Source organism: Perna viridis, chromosome 2 (genome assembly GCF_037379345.1).
Source record: "Perna viridis isolate PV_CMFRI_1.1 ecotype Kerala chromosome 2, ASM3737934v1, whole genome shotgun sequence".
In the NCBI taxonomy this organism is placed as follows: domain Eukaryota; kingdom Metazoa; phylum Mollusca; class Bivalvia; order Mytilida; family Mytilidae; genus Perna; species Perna viridis.
In genome coordinates this window covers 47567350-47573349 of record NC_142446.1, presented here as the reverse complement: position 1 = coordinate 47573349, position 6000 = coordinate 47567350, and positions in this window count along the sequence as shown.

Here is a 6000-nt window from a genome sequence, read left to right as displayed (position 1 = left end):
ATAAGAATACATGACCCAGTTGATAATACAGTCATTTACATCTGTGTGTGTGTGTGTTTTGAATCGTCCATTTGTCCACTTAAAGTTGTGTCATCGAAACTGAGTTTGGGACGAAAGCAAACGGGAATATATAAATTGCAATGTGATGTTCTCATATGTGGAAAATATTTCCAGCCATTTTTTCATAGTGCGTTTCAACTAAATTTGACCTATCAATATTTGAAAAAGACAAATTTTACAAGCACTTTAATGGTTATTTTTGGAGGTTATCAGGTGTAAATTCTTGGTTATTGCAATAAAAACTCTGAATTTTTTTTATGTGCAACACCTTATACACATTTTGTCCGATTGTTAAAAGGAGAAGTACTTAAAATAATGTTTTTGGACACTTTTTATTGTTTTACATTCTCCCCGCGACATATCACTCCCGACAATATAGTTTTCTTTGCCAGGTGCTAATTTTCACCTGCAACTACACTCTCGTTTTCCTTCCCTCCTCAAACGTTAGGAATTGACACCTTAGTATGCAGACAGCCATTATTTACCCGCAAATATTATTAAAAAAAAAATAAATGCCTCGCTGAATTTCTTGAAAATGTCTTATAAATTCATCGAGTATTTGGGCCCGATTTTCGGATATAGAATACATTGCATTACCCTCGGTCTACTCTCTATCTGAGTCATAGGCGGACAAATACATTTTGTACCAACTTTTATTCTGATTATTTTTTGCTGTCTACAATTAAGTCTTGGAATTTAATACCACACGATATCAAATCACCGAGCTCTCACAATATACCTTACTTAGGTCGCCATAATATAAAGTGCCCTTCGTATTAATTATTACTGAGGCTGTGGAATATAGGTCAAGCGTTACATGCAGGACTAAGATTCGGTGCAGTTATTTAAAATAACATTTGTTTGCTTGTAGTTTAGTTGAGTCTCCTTATGGTATTTGTGGTTCAGTCGAATTTAATGAACATAATTTACTTCATGGTAATATAACGTCTCAGAATGTGACAATTCTAATCGCTTCACAGCGGTACGAGTTCGAGTCCTGATGAGGGAACGACAAAAAACATGCTTCGCAAATTTGAAAGTTCTAACATCGTTGGGAATTTTTCAAACCTTTATATATATAAAATGATTTACTATTAACCAGTTTATGTTCCTGTTGTAATAGACTTGTGTTTGTTGTTAGTTGGCTCACAAAATTAAGACCATTAACAAAACAGAAATTTTCTTACTGTACAAACGTTTTGTATAGAAAAGAAAAAGATTAACAAATTAGACTTTCAAATATAAAACGTGATATTTTGTTTCTTTATCTTCGGTTCAGTGTGTGCGTGTGTGTGTGTGTGTGTGTGTGTGTTTTTACATATTTTTTGTGTTATTTTATATTATTAGTATTTATTTTTTTTTCTTTATTTATTACAATTTCTTTTCTTACCTAATTTCAATTCTTTGATAATTGTTATTCATTATATTGTTTAATTATTTTCTTCTGAAATTATCTTCATAAAAATCACATGTACATTTATCGACCTTTTTTTACAATATATTGTATAACTCCTTAATTTATCGAGCATTATACAAGTAAACTAGTCAGTATAACATATAAGGGAGATGGCCTGTAAAAGCTTGAACAAGTTTGTTACCAAAACTGTTGCTGATACATGGAAATGGCCTTTTAAAATTTGGTCTTCGTTCTTGATTGCTAAGGTACATGTAATCGTCACAGTTCCTACCATTGACAATAATAAATACATACTATGTCACCAATTATTTTTGGACGTAACGATGCATTCGTCCTGTGGCTGCCGTCTTACAACTTATCAAAGAGACATTTTCTTTGACCTTGTAAAAGAACACTTTCCACTACATATTTATATCTTAAACCTAAGTTATTACGACTCAGAGTTGCAGTATTTGATTCTTTTCGGGAAAACACCTTCTACGGACCTTGATGGTTTTGAACTGTCGGAGTTTCACAGCTTGTGTTGTGCACATGTCATACTTGCAGCAGCTGAATACAATCAAATGCTGAGAAAGATTTAGGCTATATAGATTGCTTGTATTGATGTTGTCAGCAAGACATAGTGCTGTACATTTGATTTTTTTTTCGTTTTGATGAGTACTGCTGTACAATAGTCAATATCTAATGTATATTTAAGTACCAGTCCATATAATAATTAGACACTGTCAATGGGAAAGTGATTCATGGTGAAGAAAAACTCATCAATCAAACGACGCTTTTTCAGTCTACATACGCTATACTTTCACAAGACGATAATCATTTCTGCACCCAGAACTGCACTTTTCAGAAAATCGCCCATTCATCTCCCACATAAACCATCCAAATGAAACCAAATCAAGAATGATAACTCTTACGAAGTGCCATTTTCATGTACAATCTATAAAATTTTTATCTCCAAAGCGCAACAACCAAGAATTGGTGATAATAAAATATGCTTCTAAAATAAATAAATCATTGCGTAAATTTTTTATATACTACCTCTTGTAATGTGTTTATTAATTCAAATTACAATGGCTAGTTTTAATTAGATTGATTTTTATTTTAATTACCTAAACAAATTTGAAACTTAAAATTATTTAATCTAAACAGATACCTACGAATTGCATCGGTCATTCGAGATGGTACAACCTTACTTTCTAGCGTAATAGACAGAGTTATCTTTCTTTACACCTTTACCACAGACACAAAATATGTTGATAAAAATATTTTGATACAAAAACAAACAACAAAACAACAAAACAAATACACGCACGCAAGTAATATAATAAAATTAAAAGGGTTTGTATGTACAAAAATACAAAAGGGAAAATCATACGATTACAACACGTGTATTCATGGGCGGATCCGGGATTCAAGTTTGGGAAGGGGGGGGGGGGTAATTGAATCAAATGCCGTACATAGCAAGGAAAAAATATGGGGTGAAACTTGTGGTGAAATTTTTTTTCTTACTAATTCAGGGGAAGGAGGGGGACGTACGCCTTTAAATTAAGTTTAAAAACATTACTGAATATTTTTACCGCGAATAAATTAGACCAGGAACGATGCATGTTTTTATAAAAATCGGAAAAGAGGGTTTACAAAATTTAAGTATTCATACTCCAGACAGACTAGAAAAGTTTGATTTGAAGGATATATGGTGTAGACTTGCTACAAGTCCCTCTTTATTTAATATATGAAACAGAAAATCTACTTAATTAACCTCTCTGATAATGCTACTACTAATTTCTCTGTCCCACAATAATTAGTAAATTTGCTTTCAGAGGGACATATGCAATCAATAAACTTTTCATATATTCTTTAATATAAAGAGAGGGACTTGTAACAAGTAGGAGGTAAGGGTTTAGAAAGTTTTAGGTCGCAAGTATTTAACATTTTGATAAATACTCTTTCTGTCAGTGAAAATTAGATACATTGTATTTTAACCATTAACACGGTAAACATAAATATTTGATCCGAAGAAACCTTTCAAGCCATCAAACAGTTGCCCCTTACACACAGACGGAGGAGGAAAACCTTCACTGCAACAAAAAAATTTTCCAACGACAGTTTCTTGCCAACTCTCACATGATCGTTCAAAACCAGCATCAAGTAATGGTAAATGTACTAAAAGATAAGAGGGTCGCCAGACTAGGACGGTTGTATTAAAGTACAAATGGTATTGACATTATAAGACCACTATCTATCAAAGTATATGCATATTTGCATATTAATTTACAGCTATATAAACGTACAACTCTTTTTTGTGAACCAAGTTCTTTGTTTTTGTTAATCTTAGAATTGTTTATAAGGCCAAAAGAAAACTGTTGTTATGTGTACAACACTCAGTCCTAACACGTATAGATTTTGGTAACGTCAATAAACAAATGAACAGAAATGATACTTTTATCTTCCGATAGACCGTGTAATGAATAATCAAAAAGCACATCATGCATTCAGTTTCACCTGCATGTGACCTAGTTTTATGAGTCATACCTGGAATATCCGACACGTGCTCGCATATGAGTAATACCTTTTGAAGTATAATATTGACATGCATAATGAGAAGTTTCAAAGGCCGATGAATTACCAGCATAATAGAGAGATTATTTATTTTTATATTTGATAAACTGTTATTTGATAGATTCATATCAAAATAAAACAAAAATAAAAACAAACAAAAACAATATCGTGATGTCATTTTTACTTTTCTTCAGTTTTATGATGCATATTTAGTTTTAAATAATTCTTTTAAAAAATGAATATATATATATTTTGATAAATACGATTCAAACATATTTTTTTGTTTATCAATATTTTAGACTTAATATACAAAGACATGTCAGTGTTTTAAAATTGTAAATATGAATAGCATATAGATAGAAGTGTTGTTGGCTGTAACGAGAGAAGCTAATAAAACAGTCAACAGCTGCGTAAAACACATTGAACCTTTATACGTAAAAACGCTTATTGCGTGAAGATTTGTATCCATAGAAGACGGATGCCTCAATATTTTAGTTAAAGTACTGGAAGTAGATGTTGATATTAGAAAAAAAGTAGGATATCGCACACAATATCAAACCATTCATGCTGGAACCCAGTACCAACGTCCAACTCTAATACAGGATTTTCGAATTTACATTATATAATAAATATTCAAACAAAATGCATTGTCATGTAAACACTAGAGAGACAAAGTTTTACGCAGATAATGACTAGCATATTGAAAGATTAGTTGCCGAAAGTTATTGGAAAGATATGTGAATATCAATAAAACTTAATCCGACGCTCATTACAAAGAAAAAACACGGACATAGAGAATCTTTGAAAATTATGAAGGCAAACTGATATTGATGTCCTTTTAATGTCAACCTTCCTGTCGGTTACCTATGTTATAACAAGATTTCAATATCACAATATCATTTGCATGAAATCGAATGTAACCAAGAAATACCTGTTGTGACAAAAAAAATGGTAATGAATAATTTAGAATTTGTAACTTTATCATTTTAAAATATCGTATGTATCTGTATCTTTTAGCCTACCGGTGCATCTGGTCCATACTCCCTGTTTTATTTTAGTTACTTAATGTTCTTTGTTGTGTTTGACTGTTTTTCGTGTCTGGTCTTCGTCCCTGGATTACATACTTTTGATTTCCGCTAGAGCCTTGGTTCCCTTGATTACACCTTAGCGTACTTATATAATGGGATACATTTAAACTGAAATATTTATTCAAAACCAAAATGACTCTAGATTGTTGGACATATTTGTATTCTTCGTTTTTTCTGGAACAATTGATTTAACACTATAAACTTTTCATTTGACGTACTTGATATCACGCGGTATTAAAAATTAACAAGAGGGAATGGATATTGTTTCAGAATATTGTGAACAAGATAATTATTTTGTCTGTCTTTCCAGAATGATTTCATTTGCTGTCCATACATCGGAATTTTCATTGTTCTAAAATGTGTCATCACATTTTTTAACATCAAAATCAATATTTCTGTCAATTTACAAGAAAAAAGTGGATTAGGTCACCACTATTAAGATCTGACCGCGCGTGCATCAAGATTATGCTGACTCATACTTGCCTCTCTCTCATTTGACAGAATGATTTTACATTACTAATTCTAAATGTGTCAAATTAATTGAAAGAGTTTCCTTCATTCTTTTTGTTGGAAGATGATCTCATCACGCCAGTGAAAAATTAATTAAGGTTACCCTCTAGGTTATTTTACATTTTTTTAGTTTAAATTACTTAAAAAAAACGCATACAAAAATAAGAGTATAGTTTTTCATAAAGTTTTTCTAACCGAAAATTTATCTACATTCCGCCTTTCTGATTTTTAATCTTTTATACTAATGCTAATCCAAACTATAGAATCATGTTAAAGGAAAACTATGCATATTATATATAAAAGTGATATCAGATTAGAAACAAGCGTTTTTCTTCTGTCTGATGTCTAGTAAGTCCATAAAATCGT